General features: G+C 44.6%; 1 protein-coding gene across 1 annotated transcript in view; it reads left to right on the plus strand.

Annotated features, from left to right (window-relative positions):
- The first annotated feature begins 6,541 nt into the window (after nucleotides 1-6,541).
- Nucleotides 6,542-24,866, plus strand: part of LOC124851115 (zinc finger protein 469) — a 42,593-nt gene continuing 24,268 nt past the window's right edge. The window contains exon 1 of the mRNA XM_035157877.2: nucleotides 6,542-6,765. The gene's annotated coding sequence lies outside the window, so the exon portion shown is untranslated. The remainder of the gene's footprint in view (nucleotides 6,766-24,866) is intronic.

The following is a 24,866-nucleotide window of genomic DNA, read 5'->3' on the forward strand; positions in this document are numbered from 1 at the left end:
ACACACGCAGACCCACACAGCTGACCAACACTTAATATAAATGAACATCCAGCGAGATGATTTTGGTCCTTTTCATGATTCATTCCAACATGACTCCAGCCGGCCATAAATACAGGTCTGTCAGAATGTGCTCTACCCCACAGAGTGGGGAGTGGTGGAAGGTACAGTAGACACCATTCACCTCTCTGTGTGTTTGAGGAGGGGGGGGCACACAGGGAAGGTTGGAGCTGGTGGCTTTGGTCTCCATGAAGAGTGAAGTATTGATGGGACAAAAGTGAGGGGAAGGATTGAAAGACCTATTTGTGCAGATGAGGGCCGGGCATCTGTGTGTTTGCTTTGCCGTGGCTCCGCTACAGTTCAATGGCAGCTCTATCCGCCGCCCTTCTCTATTTCAACCCAGACGCTTCAATCGAACAAAATAAAGACACCGGAAAATGGAGCCCAAAGAGGAAACGCTGATATGTGTTGTAGTATTTAACTGTATCACTTTATCACTGTGTTCCAGACATAATTTACATTTTGCCTCAGTAACCCTTCAATTAAGTACAGTTTAGCCTGAGACACCAGTCTAGTGAAGCACAGCATAGTGATTATCTTGTTTTCACTGTGTGAACATGATTAGTAAATGAGCTGGGCTTTTTTAAGTGTCCCACGATGAAAAAGTTATTTCTTATTTGGTGAGAAAAATAAGAAATGCTTGAAATTTCTTTAAATAACTCGAGCATAAAAGAACGCTTCTATGGATTTCTATTAAATACCAAGTGCAGCTATGCAAGCAATACATTTAGCCACAGCATTCATCAGGTTTAACCAACATAATAATTATTCTTCGTGAAAGATAATTGCAAGGAGAAGCCAAGTTTCGTGTGGACGCTGAATCCTTTTTCTGTTTTTTCTTCTCATATAATTCTTGCTTTCTTCAGCACCCAGCACGGTATAATCATGAATGGGGAACTCACAGCAGCATTGCTAGAAAAACAATTCATAGTGGATGATTTACGTTCATGGCCAACATTCAGAGCCAATTCAATGTTTGTAAGAAGTATCACTTTAAGCTGGGTGGGGTGATGGATGGGTGCAAGGTACATTGACCCAAGTAAGAACACATTACATTTTTGGTGCAGATCCAGGTTAAGGGACGGATCCAGGATTTTTTTCATTCACTTTCTTTAACATTATGAGATTGTTTTTTCAATAAAAGAAAAAAAAAATCCAACATTTTTAGGAGACTGATATTTATGAAAATTGTTGCGGATCAAAAAATCTAAATCTGACTCTTGTGGATTTAAATGTGGTTTCATAAGGGGACTGTTGGACCTTTGTGGAGTTATGCTCTCTACTGAGTGCCATTCTTTTTGACATTTTATCGACCATAGCTAATGATCTTTACCCAACCACGTTCCAGAGTTGTGTAACCCAAACTGTCCTAGGTATGCATCTGTGCTACCTGATCCATTGGTACTTGTCCAGATTGTTACTTTGCCATCATCATTAAATAAAGTGTATCTGCTATCGGTTACATTCCCTCATCCACAGAAAGGTGCCTCCTTAGATTTATGTTATGTTACCTTATGTAAAAGTTGCATGTACATAAGTGTCATGCTTTGAATTGGAAAAATAGAATATTAGCAGATAGTCTGAGTCGAGGTGTTATCAGAACGATAAAGTAAACATCACAAACCATAACCACTATGTCCAACTCAAACACTCCTTTATTTGTTCCTGGAGCTGTGTTTGCTTTGAACCTTTTTTCTTTCCAAAAACTGAATGATCTTAGGAACGGCCTTCACCCATTTCTTCTACACTTCCTCTTTCACCTCTAACCCCGCGGTCCCACCCCACCTCTTCACAGCCCTAACCCCCAGCCCATGGCTTCCTGGGAACATCATCACTCCTGGTCCACAGTGCAGGGCGAGTACACATCGCCATGCTGCTAAGTCTACACTGGCTGGGGTGCCCCGTGTTTGCCCTGGGGGAGAGCATGTGTTCATGGCTGCTGGGCTCTCTGGGTCAGAAATGGCACACCAGGGTGTGATGGGCTCTGCCCGTCGCTGGTCATGGCCATCGTAGGTGTGAAATTCCCTGAGCTGAGGCTGGCCACTCCACCCAGCTGCTCCAGAACCCAAAAGCTGCACAGACAGTGGGAGGGAATGGATGTGTTAGACCTTTTGGTCAGACACCATTACTGGAAGCTCGAGTTTAAACCCAGTCTCAGTTGTCTGCAGTGCTATCATGTCACGCTTTCATGCACAAACACACATAAAACTGATCCGTGTGTTTGTAAAGTACTGGATTTTCCTGCTATAAAGTTTTAACATACTTGTTTTTATTGGACATTTCAGGTGTTAGGGTTACTCAGTGAGTCATGGAATAATGTCACCATATGTAGTCAGTGCCTACACTCAGTACACGTAATTGACAGTTACATGAGTGTTGGTATTGGTGGCGATGGGAAGGCCTCTCATTGGGGATCTGGGTGTGTCCCCAACACAGCCTGGAATGACCCTGGTCCTGTACATCCTCACAGCATTTTGGCAAAATCATATCGCAGATATCATTTTACGACTTGGAAGGAAAACAGTGCTCGTACTGTACTTGATGTGCTAACTAGCTACTGGCATGTCAAGCTGAAGTAAATAGTGTATAAAACACAGACCTGAGGCTTAATCTTTGCTGTAGCAACTTTTGTCAAGTCTTGCTCCCGAAGCAGTCCAGGTAACCACAGATTAATGACTGTGTGCTTCAGCTTGCACCAGCTATTGTGGCACACGGCCAGGGTTCGACACTTGACTCCGTCTTCCTGCCGTGGCTGCACTGATTCAGCTTCTTTTACAATGAAGTCCATCATTGGTTCCTAAATATCGTCTCCCGGTGTTTTTTAGGAGAAAACAGAGGCTACTGTGGAGAGCGTTTACATTACCACCCTTTTCCCATTGCTATATTTAGCTTCCGAGGAGTATATTTAACTTTACAGTGGGTCAATAAATGTCTGCCTGCACCATCTCTCCTAAAGGACACAGTTTAATTAGTTATTTTTGACCCAGGAGTTGCTCCCATAGGGAAGGTTAGAATAGTCCAAGGTCATTAAAACAGTTTATATGGGGATCACTGGTGTTTCATATGATTATTTTTCTTCTGCAGTCTATGAGACACATCAGGGAGAATTTGAGTCCAAAGGGTAAAGTATGAAGATGTGTTTTGAATGCCTGATATATGTGTTTAGACTAGTATAATACAAACCATTGATGTATCCTGATATGCATATGCCTTTGGGCCAGGTTTCTCCATATTCATACTGGAAACGTAGGTTCCTTCACTTTGATGCATCTCACAAAGGTTTCCTGTGTGAAGAACACAGAAAGTCCCTATTTTTCCATCTGCCGCAACTCTGCTTTTAATTCAGGTCGTTAAGAGTGAAATTTCAATCTCACAACAACCTATGACTGAATCCTAAAGTCTGTTATGATTCCAGCTTCCTTCCAAAACTCGTCCTATTTATCCTATTGTATGTTCTTACCACAAGCTATTCGCAGTTATTGGCGTTACAAAGTTTTCATGCTCTACTTTAATGTGTTTCTCCTTTTGGCCCACACCAGTCTGGTGCTTTTGCCAAATGTGTGTGATGCCCGGCAGTCAGAACTTCTCCTGTGGCTTTTGAAGTCCAGTCAATTAGGCAGAATAGCTTTTCTTTAACCTGGAGTTTCTGTGAGATGATGGAGCCGTGCTTTCTGCAGCCTGCTCTGTGCAAAGGCTGTTTTTTTGCTACAGCTGTGTTAAGACCCCCCTCTTACTTTGATATTTGATGTCGTAATTTTTTTCATCATAAGTCATAATCATATGTTTACATGCAATCATTGGACATTTTATGACCTCTCGTCCATCTGTTGTTTATGAATAGCAGATTTTTTGCACCGTGCAGCACGTGGCACCCACATTAAGGAAAGCTGTGTTTGTTTCAGTCTTTGGACTGATTTCAGTTTTACAACAACAGGAATGATAACATTTCTTATTTCAAATCGTCCTACTGAATTGTTGTACAGTATGTGTGCTGACGTGGGAGGAATTGCTCTTGAAAAATAAACAGAACCCTTAAGATAATCGTGAGGCACAAAGGTGTATCCTCCCTAAAAGACACATGGAGGGTGAGAGTGGTGTTGTGCAAAAGGGTAAGTACCAAACTTCATCCCTCTCTCTAAATCCACTGTATGTACATTATACAGCTCAACTCAGCCCCTAGTGGCTGGATATAAAATTGTCTCCTCTCAGTGAATTCTACCTCCATTTTTAAATCCCAGTTTTTGATCCTGAGGTGCAATCATACCTTTGTGCAACAAGGTACGACTGACAGGCTGTCATTACTCTTTTAATTGTCCTCATTATACCACCACTTAATGCTATTTTTATCTATTTACTATCGTTAGGGTAATGACAATTCTTGATTACACAGTAAAACAGTAAACAAACTACAGCTTTCAGATGTTGGACTAGTCTTTTCTCTGTCACTAAAGCCTCAGATTACAGACATAAAACACCACAGAGAGGCTGTTCATGTCTCTGGTTTTGCAGGATTAGTGTTTCTTAGCAGTAAAAAAAAAATGGCAGTGAAATGAATTTCACTGCTTTCTCTGTCGTCCCTCCACCAGCCCATTCTAAACTGTCTGGAGCTCCAAACCCAGGCCTGGGCTTTCACAGCCCACATTGAAGGGAGCCCATAACCTTTAAGTGCTGTTTTGTGGACCTGTGTAAATTTGACACTATAATGCCACAGAGAGGGTCTGTTTAGGTGTTAATGTTAGTGTGGGCGATCTGCATAATTCCTGCTTACATCATCACGTGCTGCCCCCAAAAAAGATTCCTCCCTTTTTTTTTTTTTATTGCATCGCGACTTTTCAGTTCTTTTGTTCCTCTTTTTTTATCGCGTGAATTGTTTTTCACTGCTCTCCTTTAGTTTTTATGCCCTAGTGTAACATGATATTTTTGTATCTCCGAGTGTTTTTTTTCCACTGAAGATGATATCGCTGTATCTTGGATTTATGTTGCCTCTGCACTGTGAAAGCACTTCAGATGGGACACCAGATGCTGCACTGGCAGGCCGCAGTCGTGGTGGAGGTAGTGATGCTCTGTGGTGATGGCTCTTTCTAATTTTCTGCAGGATCAAGGCTGAACGATGCTATGAAATGAAGACTGACCTACAGCAGTTACCAGTAAATGAGCCCTCTGGGTTTCTAGGAAATTACTACATGAAAATTTTCTTCTCATTGAACTTCCAAACTGTTTTTTTTGCGATGTCATGTCAGGGACCTACAGTATGCTTTGACCTCCAGTGCACCCGTAACTGTACAGTGCTTTATCTGCTTTTTTCCTGATGTTGAATGAATTTGTCTTACAAATAGATCGAAGACATTAAACCTTCTTTTCTTTTTCTCTTCACCCCTCTCCTCTTGTGCCATGGCCCGGTTTAAACTTGGTATAGCTAGGTTTTGTGTGTGGTGGCACTGGGGGCAGGGTGCAGCGCTCGCCTGGGTTGAGTGTACCCAGCCCCACATAATTACAGACAGTAAACAGCTCGTGCTCTTAGGCCTATTTTCCCCCAGTCTGATGGGGAGAGAGTTAACTTTTGGCTTAAGAAGAAAAGGCAGCGAGAATGAGGTGGAGGGGAAAGACTCGCGTTGAAGACGGACAAAAAGTCTCAGCCAGGGTGTTGATGATGGAAGCAGTTTGTAAAGAGCTGGTGAGACTTACAGACAGGTTTATAGAAACACAAACACGCCGAGACAGACGTTGTCCCCACCCCCTCGAACCCAACACACACACTTTTATAGACACACACACACACACACGCAGTCACGCTTCCTCTTGAGTGACAGACTTTTGATGTGAATTTCTCACATCGAGCCTTAATAAGAACTTTGAACAACCCCTTGTAAAACTCGTCTCTTCTCTTTTTAATTTCCCCTCTGAAGCTGTCAAACTGATCACTCTCGCTCTCTGTCTTCCTCTGAGCGTCTGTGTTTTTCTTTCCACCTCTCCGGTGAATCCCCCCCACTGCCACACACTCTTCACTTCACTTGGACCAAATTTAGTTCTCCTCCTTCTGTTTCCCTTCTTCATTTCCCGTCTCACTAATTTCACACTTCCGCCTCACACACCCTTCATCCTTCACAGTACTCCACTGGCAAAACTGTTCATTCTGAGGTAGTGAACTTAACAAAGCTTCAAGACAAAGAAGAGTTTGTGGATTTAAACCATATGCCATATGCCACCTCCTTGACTGTCCATCTCCTTCCTCGTGTCTCTCTGTCCCTCTTTCTCACTGTGCACTGCACAGCCCTGGCAGGCGGTGGGTTTGGGAGGTTTTCTCTGGCAGACTGCTCCCCCCTCTCTTGGCTGGGACAGGCCCTGGAGCGTGCTACTGGCTGGGAGTGTGGAAGGGAAGCGGGGAGGTAGTGAAGGAGGGAGGGAGGAAGGGAGAGGGCTTGGGAGGAGGGAGACTGGAGGGGTGGAGGCGTGGTTTTGCAGCTGGTAATGAAGTCTTCTCTTTTCATCCTCAGAAGGCAGAGTGTGAGCGGACGAGCCCAGGATCTGCGTGGCTCCACTGCTTGCCCTGCCTGTAAAGTGTGCCGAGCGCTGCACCGCAGTGTGCTGCTTGGTGTGTGTCGCTGCTCAGCCTCCCACAGCTGAGACATACAAGGAGACCAGGACTCTGAGAGACGGCCACAGTCATGAGGCTCTCCCTTGTGTCGGCTCCCCAGCATTACTCCTGAGGTAAGACTTCAGACTGTGCTGCTGTGTTGCGTCTGCCTGTCTCGCTCTCTTACTGTCTGTCTGTCTCTGTTGATTATTGTGGTGGTGGGTTGGTGGGGGTGTAAAGGAGGTTGTCTGGGTTAGGTCCCGCCCACTTTTAATGTGCACGTGTGTGTGCGCGCGCGCGTTTTGTGTGCGTGCAGTGTAAGGTATGTGTGCGCTTGTGCATGTGTGAGCATGCACACATGGGTATACTGTATGAGTGCGTCTATGCAAGTTTCCTACACTGTTTATGTGTGAGCGCAGACTGAGTCAGCGTTCAGTGAAAGGTTTATGTTAATGGTGATAAATGGCTCCTACTGGTCAGTCGAGGAAGAGGGTCAGACGGAGGCTTAGCAGTTATGTAAAAAGGATGATGGGACGCCAGTAAAGGGATGGGAACATTTGTAATAGAGTCATAATTTTGTTTTTCAGAAAAGCTTTTTCTCGGTTAGATTTAGTTTCACTCTGTTGACGTTTGCAGTTGCTTTGGTCGAGTTCTCTTCTGATATAGAGCCATACAGTGATACCACCCTCTAATATCAAACAAGCTGTTGAATGCACAGGGTAATATTATGGCAGCTGGATATGTGGATGTGTTGTGTGTGGGCATGTGTGGAGATGTTTATTTGCCCTTTTGATGCTCAAGGTAGATTGATGCAACAGGCTCTTGGGGTTTATCTCTGCAAATAAAAAGGACAGGAGGCTGTCTGTGCTCATCTGCAGCCCAGTGACACCAGGCTTTGAAGTGATTTCAGTGGCTCTGTCCTCCTCCCCGCTGGGCAATTCAGATCCGGCCTGCAGCTCACTCACTTTCATCCACATCCCCCTTGGAAATCCATCCATCTGTCTACCTTCCCTCACCTCCTTCCTGCTCTCATTCACCCCATGAGCTCCTGCACCCTGATACTCCTGCTTGAGGCCTTTTGCCTCCCGTCAACACTCACTCACACTGTATTCTTACTGTGCTGCTCCCACGCTTTTACTCGCCATTCCCACTAGTCTGACACGCTTTGTAGCGAAACGGGTCTTTCCAATACCTCTCCCGGAAAAAAAAACCTAAGCGACTTTCCATTAGTTTTCTGCCGGGCCACGAGAATTATGGTTTCCCAAATGAATAGTGTACAGGAGCCTGAGTTAATTGAAAAAACACAAGCATGGTTTGCCATGAAGGAGACGGTCCTTGTGTCACAGTTGAACTGTGTGAATGTACTTTCCAGAGCTGGAGAGGGGGAGAGAGAGAGAGAGGAAAATACCGAAAAAATAACATGAGATAAGCTGAGGAAAATAAAGTTTTGAAACAAAAGTATGGAAAATCAAAAGGAATGATTGAAAGCATTGTGGGTACAATGCAATGTAGATTTGGACGTGAATGAAGAGGGATCATCAGGGGGCTCAGAGGATTATATATGAAAACTCTCCTACAGGAACCCAGAGGAAGAATAAAGGAGTGCTGTGTGTCAAGATATTTGGCCTCATCTGCTCTGTCATTCAGGACAGTGTGTATAAAGGGGATTTTAGTGGGATCTAATGGCAGAAGGAGGCCATCATTAGAAAGTTTGCTGGTCATTAAGCCCCGACGTGCAACAATAGCGCCCACAGTAAAAACCTGCTTGTTTGCAGTCTAGCTATAACAGCAGCATCTCTCCCATGATTTTCCCAGCAGGGATTCATCATAACATTTAACCCCAGTGGAGAAGTCTGCTCGGCTGTGAGAGCGTTTGTATTGTAACCAGACCACCAGCAAGTCTTCAGGGAACTTTCCTATGTGTTGTGGACTTTCCCATGTGAACAATACTTGTCATATCCTATCAATATCCCACGTCTCATTATCTATTTATCTATTATTTATTGTGACTGCTGCCTCCCCCCATCATCTGTCCCGCCTCACCCCATGCAAACTTTCTCCCCCCGTGTCTTTCTCTGTATTTGTGTGACGTGTTTGTGTGGCAACTCCATATGGTGAAGATTGAGACCCTGTCATTGGTTCAGAGGGCACATTTGTCACACATGTGTTTGCCAGCAGCTGCTGTTTCCATGGCTCCGCAGTTCTACAGAGGAAAGCATCTTTTGTTGACTTCCTTAATGGTTTGCTCATTTGTTTGTCAGGAGACGTGACCTCTGACCCTGCAACCACCTCCTGCCTCTCACGCCGCCCGTTAATGTTGCTCTAGACTCCCTGACAGCTCCATTGCACACACCTCCTCCCTTTTCCACCACCACCACCGCCGTCACCACGCGTGCACAATTACAGAAAGGGAGAAATATGAAAATACCATCACTTGCTAACAGTCTGAGTGAAAATAATTCTTCTCAGGAGAAATCCGCAGGGATCGTGTGATGAAAATACATTTGGGGCGAAGTGACTTTAAGCTCCCAGAATGTGCAGAGACTGAAGTATGAAAAGAACGATGACCACAGGAAGTGTGATTTAAGACTCCGAGGAGAGGTGCAAACCCATTAGTTTTATGATTAATGCACATTTGCCATCTTTACTGAAGATTATTGAATCATAATACACCTTCCAGATATTGACACCAAGTTTTGGATCTCGTTTATTGGCTAAAGTTCCAAATGCACGGGACAGCAAAACCCAGTGACACCCACTAACATCTGGATTTTTTTCCTCAGTGGGAAAAGGTACAATCTGTATTTATTCCAGCATCAAATGACTATTATCGGTTCCAGCTCCGATCAGCATTGAGGTATATTGACATCTGAGTGGACTCGCTAATTTCGATGATGATGATGTGTGTCGCCTCTGTCAGTAACTTCTGCAACTCTTTGCCATCTCAGCCACAATTTCCAGCTGTGACGATTCCAGCAGCGCTCAGTAATCATTCAGTCGGCTTTGAGTCTGAAGAGACTGGAGAGGAACAGTATAAAAAAACTGCTGTAACATAGACACTGGCCTTCATACTGCTTTCTTACATAAAAAAAGAGAAAAGCAAACTTGTCTCGTGGCGTTAAAGTTAAATCACATTTTTACTCGCATTTACAAACCTGCGTACACACACTGACGTGAGTGTACAAAGGGTATAAAGGTCAGAATAACAGATTTAAGGTTGGTTTTCATTTCAGCTCTGCAGGCACGTAGCACACTGCTTTCCCTAAATTTTAACTGACAACACCCATAATGCTTTGCAACCAAAGTTAACATCACCATACTTTAGCTATTCCCCTGAGAAACACGTACTACTCTTTCAGTCTGAAATGCAAAAGGAGATGTGATGTGGCCCCTGGGAATGTCAGCGTGAAGAGTTTGACACCGTTGCGGCTTTAATGTGAAACACAAATACAACATCAGCAGGAGGAAAAGCGTTTATACAATCCTACCTGAAGCACATGAGTTTTGAATGCATCATAAATAATGAGATCATTTCATTTGACAGACTCCCAAGATTTGCTCGCGGCCATTAAAAGTTTTAAAACCTCCAACCTTTTACTCACAATAAACAAACTACGAAGCCAAATCCTTATTTCTATGCCCATATCATTTTCAACTATATTAAATGCATAGTTTGAGTATTGCCTTCATGATTAATATGTTAATTCATGATTAATAAATATAGATTCTTTAAACACTTTCCCTCTCTGGATGATGATTCCTGTCCCAATCAAAACCATGTTCATATGTTTTGAATTTTGTTGGTGCTTCCATTCCACTGTTTTGGATGATAAAATATGCCTCAAACTTTAATGAGCTATAGCCAAGTTGGTTCAGGAAAATAAAATGAATTGGGAAAATATTTTTTAGTAGATCTGAGGACGTTCATAGTTTAACTAGAGCTTTCTGTCACATTAGCCTTTAATGCTATGCTGTAGAATGTCTCTATAGAGTTACAGTAGTAATTTTGCTCTAAAGGCAGATAACATGTTTTTTATATTTTTAAGTGGAGATGTTGAATGTAGAGCAGCCTGATTCACTGCATTCTCACTCGGCTTTCATTGCAGTCTATGCACAGACAGTAAGAAATGTGCATCCACTGTAATCCCTCAATGCAAACTGCATTTTTTCTGCAACACACTTCGTTTAATTCAGTTTTGTGTGCACAATCCATCGTGCAGATAAAAGTTTGTTGTGTAACATCAGGAAGCTCTTAGAATTGAACTGCTTGAACTCACCATGAGTCACTATGTTGCCATTGCTTTCTCAGCTCAGCCGTACCACCTCTACCCCTCCAGCCATACTATCTCTGCAGCTACCAGAGCTAACCAGTTAAACTGTGAGAGTGCAACCACACATTATGAAAAGGTTTTTAAATCATCTGTTGCATCTTCCTGCTGCCTCTCTGATGCCGTCTCCAGCCAATGCTTTTCACCACCTATAGTTTACCCACATCTAGAATCAGGCCTGTGAGTGGGATTTGATTACCGAGACTTGCATAACTGAGCAGATTCAGAGTCATGAAGTTGTAAAATACACGACCTGTGGGAGAGGAGCGTCCCTCAGGTTCCATCATTTTAGCTCTTTTCCCCACCGCCTTCCTTTTTCTCTTTTCCTCTCTATCTGTGTCGTCATTTTTAAATTCTGCATATTTTCCATCCCACTGTACGTCTCTGTGTGTCAGGTCACACCTTCACTCTCTAAAGGCTCCCGGAGCTCCCACACAAATCCACAGGCTCACAGACCCATGTGTTCGTTATCGTGTGCACCGATTGTGTATTGTTGTGTACATTTAACGTGATCCTGATTCCAAGTCCTAGTATCTCCATCAGATAGCGAGCGGAATACAATGTGTCTACTGACAAATTGTAAACGGCCGGATCAGGTATCATGTGTTTATTCGATACTTTATGCAACAGGCAGAAAATTGGCCTGAATATTTGCCTTTGCTCCTCTGTTCCCTCTGCTGCGTGAACGCAGACCGAGCAGCTCTGATTGCTTCTGACAGTGACAACAAGAACAGGCTGCCTGAGAAGACTTTCTGAAGAACCCCCGCCACCCCCTTATCTGCAGAGAAATGTCAGAGGAACGAGCCAAAAAAAAGAAAATACGATTCTCTCTGAAATTCTTTTGAAGCAAAGATTACACAGCATCAACGTTGGAATGCCACCATACAGATTTTTAGATCTTTTTTTTTTGTTATTAGTCTAAACTGAGTGAATTTTCCAGTGTGCTGAGTTTACAATATACAAGACATCATTTTATTACACAAAGAGAAACGCAATAGTGTTATGAGCAGCTCGCAGGCCACAACTGTGGAGCTTCAACTCCTTTCATTGTGCCTGATGCTTTGATCTGCAGTGGTGACCTCAAGTCTTTGGGGGGAGGGCAGCAGGGGGAACCACCAGTAAACTTAAGCCCAGGCACATCCCCAGACACCTTGGCGAGGGTCCTAGAGCTAAACAGCTTTAGGACTACTTTCCCTTTTTCAACCCCTTCTCTGCTACATTCCTGCTCTTCCCCACTCGCTCCTGCACTTTGCTCCAGATGTGGCATTGTTTAGACACATTTGTTTTGGGCCCGGGCCGCTAGACCTGCACAGGGTCTGATGTCATGCTCTATTTAAAGGGAAAGCCATGAGAACTGGTTGGAAAAGGAGTGTGCTGCGGTCGCACTTCAAAGCGTCTGCCCGGGACTCCTGATGACTGTCATCCATGGCACAGCAATCTGTGTCATGGACAGATGACCACATTCATTTGACGTGTTGACAGATATGTCATTTTCAGGTTCAGAGAGGAGGCTCCACTTCGCACAGAAGCCCGAAAGATGGATTTTTTGGGGTTTTTTTCTTTTATCATAATTCTCACATCGTCTGCTGGGTTATCTCAGTTTCACTATCATTTGGAGTAATCTGTCAGTCATGTGAAGAAACAATACCGGGTTTATTTGAGGCTTTTCACTATGGCTGCTTACGGTATAATTGAGTGAAACGTGATACTGTAGTCGGATGAAATGAAAAGACGATGCCCTCAAATAAACCAACAAATAAGACAGGCTTTTTATGGGTCAGAGGAGTCACATGCTGCCTTAACTTCCCTCCCTAATTAGCACTGTCAGTCGGTGAACCTGGCACCTCGCGCCATTGAGGAATGGGATAATGAAATTATTTCTCCGTGTCTCTCAGTGTGTGGGATATGTGTGTATATTGGGTATTCTCCATCACTGTAGTTACGAAATAATCTTTTCTTTCCAGAGACTTGAAACTGGCACCTTGTCATCATAAAAGCTATGAGTGGATCTTTTCCTCGATGACTGAGCTTATTGTGTCTTCCTATTTAAACATGCAGCACACTGGAGAGTCCGCAGCAGCAGCAGCTGACTATCGGGCTCTACTGTCAGATTCCCCATGAGGGCTCTGCCTTCATCACTGTTTGGCCCTCAAACACACATATATTTGCCAGGTCCTCTCTAGTGTCCCCGGTTCAAACAGCTATAAGCTATAATCGCGCTGAATATTTCCGGTTCAAACGGGCATGTTTGCCAGATCTTCACCCCTCGCCGTTCCCCGCCATTATTCCGCAGTGTTTGCTCAAGGAGTTCACAGTGGCTTCTTGACCTTTGAGGGGTTGAAAGCTGGAATGACATGAAGTGCTATAGTAGACAATTGGTGTATTTCCATTCAGTCACACACCCGCACAGGCACAGAGAAAGGGAAAGTAGGATAATACAGTCATCAGACAGTCGCTGTATCCATATGGCCTCACAGTGACCCACACGACAGTGCAAACAGTCCACATCCTGACGATGATTAGCATCTCAAACACTTTGTTTTCAAAAGCACTGTAGCCTTAAGACACTCATTCACGAGTGTTTTAGAGGCGTAGATCCCTCAGGTAAGACGGTGAAACTGTCATCCTATGAAAACAGGCTTCTGACAGTTTTTAAAAGCAGTGCTTGTCTCACCTGTGTGGTATGGTGACCTTCCAGGTGAGCTGTTCATTTGTTCTCTCAGGTGTTCGGCCATAGCTGTCGTGCGTAGGATATTCAAGCAGCTCCCAACAAGTTGGCAAAGCCGACTGAGTTTTCCACACTTTTACAGCACACATATAATTCTGTGGTTGTATTTCGAGAGTAGTTATATATAAATGCAGATGTTTTTGACACAAAAATGCGAGTCTGTGTGGGTCTCTCTCTCTTTCTCCGTGTAAAGTTCACTACAGTGCAGTGCCACTGTGGTCAGCTTCAAAGACTTGGACGCAGACATGTTTACACACTTGCATGCACAGACACGCAAATATACTTTTGGATCATTTATATTTACTTCCATACAAGGACATAAACAATTAAGATGATATCAGGAAAATTCCCTAGCACGTGTGTCCTTTCTCACACACACATTCACCAACTGGCTGCGGTCCAGTGCAGCGCCCAGTGTGTCCTCCAGCCTTATTGGCCAAATATTACACATAGGGAAAGCATAACAGTTCAACCCTGGGGTTATAAGGTCAAGCACATCTAGGTGATCAGCGCTTCCGCTTCAGATTCTGTTTATGACTTGTGTATACACACCATGCAGTCTGTCAGACAATTGTATACACCCCACACCCAGCCTCAAGCTCACACAGCTGGCACAGCCAAACATTGACAGTCTGTTTTTAGGGAAGGGGGAGGGTGTGTGTGTGTGTGTGTGTGTGTGTGTGTGTGTGTGTGTGTGTGTGTGTGTGTGTGTGTGTGTGTGTGTGTGTGTGTGTGTGTGTGTGTGTGTGTGTGTGTGTGTGTGGGTGGGTGGGTGTGTGCGCGCACGCTTGTTTTTACGTCCCACAGGGAACTTAAACCTGAAACCACACTGACCAACAGGGACTCACTCACTGTGGGTCCAGAAACGTAGGGTTCCTATTGGCAGAAACTGCTTTTTGAGGGTTAAGATTTGGTTTTAGGATTCAGGTTACAACTCGGTTTAGGTTTCAGTTAGAGCAAGGGTTAAGTTTTGACATTTAGTTGTGTTGGTTAAGGTAAGGACAAGGGGCTAGGAAATGCATTGTCAATAGGTGTCCACATGGGGGTATTTAGACAACTATTCTGTGTGAGTGAGTGTGCGTGGGTGGCTGTGTGTGTGTGTGTGTGTGTGTGTGTGTGTGTGTGTGTGTGTGTGTGTGTGTGTGTGTGTGTGTGTGTGTGTGTGTGTGTGTGTGTGAACTCGCTCAACTTCAAGGATCATCAGCCGCCACCCACACACTAAAACCTAAGACATGGCAAACATGCTCGCTCACTCACATACTTGATTGACATGTAGGTTAATACTGCATAGGAATCCAAACTCAATTAATTTTCAATTCTGGAAATAAGTTCGGCCAAACTGGATTGGATTTATTTATCGTTGGCAAAATAAAAGAGTGATTGCTCCATAATTCTTCAGTGTGCGCCAGAAGCAGGGCTCTTCTATCTTGATCTAACACAGCCTGTATCTGACTGTCGACATTCCCCCTCACTTTGGTCCATGGGAGTCAATGGGTTGAGATATATTCATGCAGGAAACATAGAAAGTGCTGCAGGTGTGAATATATACATTGAGTAAAAAAATGCGGTTTGTTCACACAAAGTCCTTGAGCGCTAAACACTCACTTTTCAATGGTAATAGACTCATGTTTTATAGGGCTAAAACAGGTGGCTGGGCTGTAGACCTGGGAGGTGCAGATGGGTAAAGTGAGGAGGTGGAGTAATGATAAAGTTCAGGTTAAATTAAAGTTAAACATTGCCATTTGAGGGGAGTGTCACAGACAAAATGTACCTTTCATTTGCTTGCATCTGCAGTTTGGTTGTTTCTATCCCAGATGCTTCTTTTGCTTTTATAAATAGAAAGGGGCTGTAAATCTAAAGGGATCAGGAAGGGAATCAGGTCATTCATGTAAATTTACCACTGCTTGTCAATGGACAATCACATTTGCCAAGTCACAAGTCACAAAACTTGTCACTGATTGCAAAAGCAGGAAATCTATCCAGGGGAAAAAGTCTCATTTGAACATAAAACCAGCCCTGGAGGAGACGTTTGGCTTCCTGTCGCAGTGGTAGAAACCCTGTTTCATGTAGCATCTCATACCTGAACCCATTTGATTTGTGAGTGGTCATCTCCATCACAGCTGAGTTTCTCTCTCTCTCTCTCTCTCTCTCTCTCTCTCTCTCTCTCTCTCTCTCTCTCTCTCTCTGTGTGTGTGTGTGTGTGTGTGTGTGTGTGTGTGTGTGTGTGTGTGTGTGTGTGTGTGTGTGTGTGTGTGTGTGTGTGTGTGTGTGTGTGCGCGCGCATGCCTACATATGGTTCTGTTTAAATGGCCCCGTGCGGTTTCTCACGGCTATCTGTCATATCTCTGCTGTAGGAGGTTGGTGCCCACCCCTCTGGATTCTAACCTCGGCACAGTAGTGTGTATCTCATTACCGTGTTTGAATGTAGCCCTAAACTGCCAATGAGAAGTAAGAATTGTTATGTGAACCATGTGCGACTATACTGATGCAGATGGGAGAGGTTCAAGCAGCGGGGAGCTCGGAGAGCGTGGCTTCATCTGCCAATCTCTTCCACCCTCCATTTGCCGTCAGACGCAAGATTGACAGTCTGCGAGATGCTATCAGCGCCCAGACAGCTACTGAGGCCGAAAATGAACACTGATCCTGGAGATAAGAGTGTTTTTCATCTTTATTATCCCTCTGGGTTCTTCTTGAGGCCAGGATATCAAATTAACTTTTTGATACAATAAAAGCCAACTAGTGTTCAGCATTGCATACTTGTAGGTTGCTGGAAATCTGACTTTTATTTCGAGGCCTGACTCTCTTTAGCCGGATCAAGTGAGTGGGCTTATGCAGCTGGACTAAGCTAACAGAGCTTCTCCCTGTGAGCCGCAGTGATATTACAAGTAAATACAACAGATAGGCGTGTGTATTCACAGATCATGGGAGTGATCCGCTCGCAGTGGGCTAACAATGGCCTCATCGGTTTGAGGTGCGGTGGGTTATTGCTGCTTTGGGCTGTGTGGTGTTTATGTTGCCCTGGGACGTCTGTCCTGCTACATGTTAGCACAGTATTAAATCATCTTGTGCCAACAGCATTATCATAAGGATGTTGACTCTGGAGAGCTGCATATGGCTCAGAATCTTCCAAAAGTGTCATCATGTCATAGTTGTGCAACCATATAAAGTACATCTGGATATGTTGCATATGTTTTCTTTCTCTTCCCTGTAGTTTAATTCAAACAGAAAGCTGCACATTTACGTCATATTACCATGTTTCACACAATCCATAGTTTGGGTTAAGCAGTTCATCTAAAAGTTTCAGGTCTTAAGAACTGTCTTTCTGAATAGTACATGTTATGAATAGTTCTTTCTAAGAGGACATTACATTCGAGAGCATTGTCACTGATGTAACAAGCAGATCAAGTCATTAACGTTTTTTTACTTTTATCAGTCATTGTGTGTGGTAACCAGGCTCACTGACAGAATACTATTATTCCCAGAGACCCTGGTCTAAATGAGGATGCTTTCAGCAGGAATGCTAACAACATAAATGCTCTGTAGCACTGGAGCAGAAAGGCTTTTCCTGCTGCAGCTCTGAAAAAGGAAACCTTGGGCTTTCAGATTTCTCCCAACAATAGAAAACCTAATGGGCAGATCATCCCCCAGACCAACAAATACTTCTTTCTCTCAGCTAGTTTTTATCTGAGGAGCTTAAACACATCTAAGAAGCTTAGTTGTGTTGTAGACGCAGGCGCACACTGGGAAGAGGGGCTGTAGGGAATTCCCCCCCCCGTACTCTCTCACTATCAGCAGAGAGCACAGACGTTATTATCGCCAGTCTCTTAATTCAGAACAACTCCTTTTCTGTCTCCTTTCCACCTCTGCCACTTTGCCTCTCTTGTCTCCAGACATAAACACACACCTCAGTCTCCAATGCTCCAGGGAAAGCTACTGATGCAGCAGGGAAAGCCTCCTCGGTCCAGCCCTTTCAAAATCGTCTTGGCTCTGCGAGATGCTCGGCCGCCACCGCGTCCCAGGCACCTCCCTCGAGTGGAGTGACAGACTCAGAGCAGAGCTACGAGGGAGACAGAGAGTGGGCAGACCAGGGGTATTACTATCAAGTTTCCCTTGAAACTACTAAGGCTGGGTCTGAGCCAGAGCCACCATAGGGTTCTTCATATTCCCAGTGTGCATTCTGCTCATGAAATAACACGCTGGACATCAGCTATTCTGTTTCATGGTAGAAATTCACCATTATTGCTGACATTTTGTTTTCCACGATTTTTCCTGTCAAGTGAGATGAAGGATAAGAAAGAGCAGGGGGGGTTGGCAGTGTGTTGATAAAAGAGCTGTATACATCTGTCTCTGTTGGGGAGCAGCTATTCTCAGACGTACCATGTGTTTTAGATGAAGTAACGTATGGATATTTTTACATGCTATAGACAATTAGACAGATGTGTTCCTTGTTGTGTGACTGCAGCTCCCACAGCATCTATAAAGTATGTTTGAGACGGAGCGATGTGAAGGGGTTTGATGTTCTGTGACTCTGTGATTCATTTTCCTCCCTTGGTTTTTCTTTATCACTTTCCCTCTTCGTTTTTACACTACAGCTCTCTCCCGTTGCTCTTTGTTCTGGCTTCATGTTAAAGCAGACAACTTCATACACAACCATCAATCAGAAGTTAAACATGTCAACGCTTTATCTTGACTGCTTGTTACCTCCGCCAAGATGGTTTTCTTCTGCGTTTTTTTTTGATTATTAAGAGGATTAAACAAATAACACTCAACTGTTTTTCCCGTGAAATTTAGTTGAGGGATGGGCCATGACACAGGGAGGAACTCATTATGTTTTGGTGCAGATCTGAAAATACAGGGAGATATAGGAGTTTCCCACGTTCTTTACACATTGCGAGATAGTTCCCTTCCATTTTCAAAGAGTTATTTATTATTTTTGAATTATTCATGGGTTTTGATGAACAAAATCTGGCTTGTTCAGTGGACTGATATTTATGAGTGTGCGCAATTTGGTGCAGATCCAAATAAAAATCCAGATTTTTTGTTCGGCCCTGGTGGAGATAAGCGCTCGTCTTTCTCGTTTCTACCTGAGTTCCCAGCGTTCAGTGGTCAGGCTGGGATGGAGGAGATTATAAAACCTTCACCAGAACTGCCCTATATTGTTTATTATCCAATACCTGAAGTCATGATGGACCTTGAGTGAGTTTTAATGGAAGATTTCCTGCTTGGTCCCCGCAAAGACCGACTACTACGCAATATCATCCACTCCTTAAGAGGTCACTCCTTCAAAATTAACGGTGAAGGAAAACTACAATGCAAAAACTGGATAAGGCTCAAGAAGCAGTAACAGGAGCCGCATCCGACTTTAGACCCTGGTGAGGGTCAGTGAGAGTTGGAATAGCAAAACCCAGAGGGCCATTTCGCCCCCTCTCACTTCCCGAGTTCAGGCCAGAGATGAGGTGATCCACATGGTGGAGGAAGTGCGTGTGTGTGTCTGTGTTTGCAGAGACAGAAGGGAAAAGTCAGATTTTGGTTTTAGTCCAAGACAGGAAAACGCTGAAGTAAGCCCACCAATCACCTCTCAGATCCCGGATAATGCACTGACCTAATTATACTTAATGCAGTGGTGAGATTTATTCTTTTAACAGTGTGTAAAAGCAGCATCCAGTCTTATGCGGTGGTGCTGCAGTGGAAAAGGTCATGTGAGGAGAACTGCACCGAGGATGTAATGATGTATCTGGCTTGTTTTTTTTCTGTAGCAGATGTGTGTTTTCTGACAGCTTGTTTTTTCTCTCCCGTTCCTTGATTTGTGTCAGGAGTTGAGACTCACCCATTTCATGCTGTAGAGACAGGACAGAACAGCCCCCACAGGCAGAGGAAGGAGTTCGTTCTGTCAAATGATGTCAGTGTTTGGAGAGGATGACTGTGTTGGTGGTGGTGGTGGTGGTGGTGGGGGAGAGTTAGATGAGTCTGGCAGAGAGGAAGAGAAGAGTATGTGTGGGGGGGAGGGGGGGAGGTAACATGAGATCCCCCACAGAGATGCTGAACTCCATTACAGACTGAAAGAGAGGGATGAGGACTCTTTACAAGGATGAAGAAAAACGTTCCACTTTTTAATCTGTGTGCAATCTAAAAATAACCTCCCCTCTCTGTATACTGCCCACTGGGGCAGGCTTGTTAAAGAGTCTGTCTCCGAAGAGAGAGAGCGAGAGAGAGAGGGCGAGTCAAAGTGTTCGAGAGCACCAAACAAAAAGAGGAGAGCAAAGGGACAAGCAAACAGGGAGGGATTAAGATGGAAAATGGAGCATGAGTGGGAGGCCAGTGGCAGGAGTAAGAGCAAAAAAGGCAAAGTCCTGGGAAAGATGTGGGGCAGATGAGTCTCCTAGGGAGTGAGACTTCATGAATCTTCAGAGACTGCTGAGTGGGTCCGACTCCTATGTTGTCAGCTGCTCCCTCTCACCACGCCTGTCACCCAGCCGCACTCAATCCACTGCCATTACACACCTATCTGGCCCCAAGGCTTTTGTGAGTCTTGGTGAAGCAATAAAAGCACCTAGTGCTTGGAAATGTGGAATAACAGATGAGCTTTTAAAGGGCCCGATGGCATGGCCCTTCTCTGAGAGGTTCACCACACAAGCAGTGAATCACACACAGCACATAGTCACCCATTCTTCAGATGCTTCGCTGCTCTCCAGTCTGGACGTCTGACTCACAGCTTGCTACTGTACCAGCCAGACCAGCCGCACAGCCCGATGTGTCATCCTCACCTCTGTTACTGTTACGTTCTCCTTTTTCCCCTGACTTCCAGCAAAGTGAATGGAACAGGACAGTGCTAGCTTGTGTTTAGTGGGGACTGGGATTTTATGAATTGCGCCAAAGACTTATGAGAAACGTTTAACAAAGAGGGGAACGGGTTCTAAAAATACCAGACGCTGTGTCGGGGACGTTCAGATCCTCCCTCGGAAACTTAAACAATCTTTGGCCTGATTCACACCCATCTGCCCAGGGCTAGGAGACGTCTCCGGACTGCACACACCCATGGCTTTGTCTTCCCTGAAGAAGAAATGTGTCAGGGTTTCTTCCGGGTGGGTTCACTGTGCTCATCACATGGGGAGGTAGCATCATGCTCCCTCTGACCTGAGCTGCGGTAAAGACCTGACTCTCAGCTGGTTTGGTTTCAACTCCAACAGGGGCTAGTGAGGACATCATCCTCACAACAGCCTATTTCTTTTTTTTTTTACACACACTCACACTGTGATAGCCAGGAATTACATATTGTTCTGATATTCACTCAGGCGACAGAAAGAGCAGAGCGTCGGTTGCCAAGTGCACAATCACAGCGGCTGCAATTATCCAGCATAACTGATAAAGGACTTAAAGTTCAGAGCACAAACGTGCAGACTGAAGTCACTTTCCTTATCAGAGATGCCTTTTTACTACTGTGATGTCATTTTCCCCACTCGAGGCAGGGGCCGCTTTTTCTGTTTTTAACAATGGAACATCAGCTGGGCCTCTGTGGAGAGATTGCATCACTGAGACTATTCAAGCAGCAGGAGCAGAGGCCTGAGAGTTGAAATGGAACGACCGGAGCCCCTGACCATCCAGACACCATTCACAAAGTCCTCCCAGAGTGAAGCCAGGTGCACAAGAGCTGGTGATTTGTGGACTGTTTGACGTCCGTTCTCATGATTACACACTTTGTTGTCCACAAATTTTCTCTGCTGGCTGTTGCTGCTGGTTTGAAGAAATGGTGGTTGCCGACCTCGCCATAGAAAGGAAGGTATTCCAGTGCGAGATAAGAGCACGTCCTTGGTTAAATCTCTCCGCTAAGCTTTCACTGACCCTTCAAAACAGCAAAACCGAGATTTTGGGTTTCACTCTCTGAGGTTGGTCCGTTGGTCGTTGAACATTTTAAATCCTCTAAAACTTTATGAGGTTATATATCATTTTAATCGCCCGCTGCTCCTCAGTCTGCATGCTTGATATGCAAGGTGGATAAGGCAGAGCGTCTACTTCTGCAGATAAACACCCATGAGATGTCCATTTGTAATTCTTTTCCTGGAACTGTTGCACACATACACTCCTCCACATAGTTTTCAGTGCATGAACTTCAAATATGTATTTTTTGTGAAAACAGAAAGTTGACGTAATTCTTAGTCTTTAATTTTATATCATAGCACATGAGGAGGACATGCTATGACAGCCCTTCAGTTATGGTACGTCTGGGATGTTGCATTCTTGCATGCTAACACAGGCTTTTTCCAATGCACATGTAAAATACATCAGATGTAGTCCAGTGAGTGGAAACAGAAAAGAGAAATGCTATCAAAGACATGTAAATTAATTACATTTCACATGCAAACAACTCTTATTTATTTTGCATCTCCACCGGTTCAAATATTCCTTAAATTGTGCCTCCTATTTCCACCTGAATCTTTTGACTGAGATCAGAGTGTGTGTTAGTGACCAATGGTCCTGGCATGGTCCCTTAAGACCCACTAGCCTTAGATTAATGCCTTTCCTGTTGCCCCAGAGATTTGGGCCGTGCCAACACAAATGGCTGGCCATGCGATGTTGGCATGACAAATTGAGGTGAGGGCAAAAGCGCAAAAGGTCGACCACAGTCCACACTTGCAGTTTTTCTAGTGGAGCTGCATAACGGCAGCATTCGGACCACAATGCTGAGCTGAGGGGTCAAAGGCTCGGGGTTACAGAACCCAGCATGTCCCTCTGTTGCAGCCTTTTAATGGACTATGACAGGGTTTCCGATCCAAACAACTGGGCCAAATGGTTTATTCATCAAAGCTGCTCCTGGGTGCAGCACGAGCACTTTTCATGCCTACGGAAGTTGTCACATAAATTACAGTGTTCTGTCCTTACTTTGGATTGTGAAAAAGGTTTTCGTGTGACTGATGTGCGTATGAAAGCACAGAAAGCTGGCAACGTGTGCTGTAGAACTCCTCAGTGACTCATATATTGTATCCTGTCCCTGAATCTAATGCTGTTTATTGTCAGCACAATAGCTAAGTGTTTGTTCAATGTTTTCCAAGTGTTGTTTTGTGACAGTCTGATTTGGCAACGCGTTGTTGTAGTTTCATGCCCTGCAGTTTGAAGGCAGTTGGCTAAAGCAAAGTAGAAAAACAGAGGCTGCAAATCATTATTCATTCTCAGATAAGATTTCTTTTTAATTCATGTGCATGGAGTTTTAAGTTCACACACACACACACACACACACACACACAAACACATTTGTGGCATGAATGCTTGCGTGCGTTTGAAGGTCAAAGGGGGATCATTGGTGGTTGTTTATGCAGAGTGACTGTGAGAACCTGAGGCTTGAACACTCTGGGCTTCTTGTCTTTTTCAGTCACCGAGGAATAAAGCGTTCGAGCAGATCTAGTTGTGCGGCAGCTGTAAAAATAGGAAGGAGAGGGAAAGTATGATTCATGTGAGGGAGGACAGGATTACGCCAGCTTGCATATATTGTTTAGGTAAACCATGAGGAGGATCCATATGATGTGCTCATTTCCGGCCTTATCAGCCAGATCCCAGTAAGTCAGAGAGATAGAGATGGATGAAGACCCGTTTGATAAAGGTACAGCAGTGACTGCAGATACAATTTTAATTACAGTCCGAGTGATTTTTCTTTTTTCATGAAGAATAATGCCCCTCATAAAGTTTTTGCTTAGGAATGTGTTTTTAGAACGTCTATAAACGGTCACTGGTATCAAGAGGATTTCTTAATCTGATGCTTTGAGGTTGCTCCACTAAGCCATATGTCAGCACCACTTTTGTGCTTTCAATGTGTTTAGGGCCTCTGGTGTATCCATTAGTTTTCCGTCCATTAGCTATACTGCTTATTCTTTAAGGGCCGCGGGGGGACTGGAGCCGATCCCTGCTGACATCGGAAAAGAGGCTGGGTACAGCTTCTGCAGGTTGATATATAGAGACAAACAATCAGTCACATTAGTGTAACCAATTAACTTAATCTGCATGCTGACATCCGACTGGCGTAGAGAGCTGGATTCTGCACGGGTCCAGTTTTGCAAACCAACATCCGACCGCACCAGTAAAGCTCCATATCGGACCAGACCTGTTACCCCTATACATTATGGCACTTTTTACAAGCAGCAAAGCCACATTCATTTAATTTATATAAATATATTGTTAAGCAAGCACATGCAAACTTTACAACGGCTTGTTCGAACCCAGAACCTTCTTGTTGTTAGGCAACAGTGGAAGCTATTGCACCCCTGTGCTGACCATTCATCCTATATACCATCTACGAATATTACAGGAGGGGTAGTTGTGTAATCTTTGTCAGTTTTACATAAATATACTATTAGCTGCTCCTGAACCGGCACTATATTCTCCTGTGTTTATAAAAACGCCCCAAAGTACACAACATTCTCTTTGGGTCGCTCTTTTGCTTGGCGCTGCTGCCCGCCTCACACGCAGGCATGTGAAGCCAGAGAGGTCGGTCACGGTTGATGCACAGAAGCCACTTTCTCTATCTCAGCCTCCAGCACCGGTCTCCAGTGGGCCTGAGCAGCTCTGAGGGGACCAACGTGAGCCCTGCCAGGGCGCTTTGGTTTGTTCCTCAGCCTCCAGTCAGCCACTGACCTATAATAAGGCCTCCTGTTCAGCATGGCCAAGGAAACGGTGAGAGTGGAAAAATGTACTGTATTCCAGCTTGATTTAGTTTGTTGATCAACCAGAGATTAGCCCTGTAAACACAGGTTTGGTTCCGTTACGCTGCGATGCCTTAATAGAGCTCCATCAGTAATAGCAGTGTTGCATGTGACAGGCTGCAGTGATTCAGTGCTGGAGAGAGTCGAGTATCTCCATGCACCTTCTCATCTGTGCAGGTGTTGACAGAGCCAGTGGAAGGGTTCTGCAGAGGTCTGTCCCTCTAACTGAATCAGTGGCAGTGTTGCACGTTGGTCAGACCCAGCGGTGATCCTGCTGAATCACTGGATTTGTTGTCTCTGTAGTGCTGTCCTGTCCAGCATGGATTAGATCAATACTAGTGTTGTGTAGTGTTGGGACAGCAGGGACTGGATCAGTACTGGTTCTGTTCTAGCCACCATGGGTCAGTGCTACACACTCTCTGTGGCTGAGCTGTGGCTGCATGAATGGCTTCTTGCAGTGGCCGTACAGAGCGTCATTCTTCTCACCCTCA

Source organism: Hippoglossus stenolepis, chromosome 5 (assembly GCF_022539355.2).
Source record: "Hippoglossus stenolepis isolate QCI-W04-F060 chromosome 5, HSTE1.2, whole genome shotgun sequence".
Lineage (NCBI taxonomy): Eukaryota > Metazoa > Chordata > Actinopteri > Pleuronectiformes > Pleuronectidae > Hippoglossus > Hippoglossus stenolepis.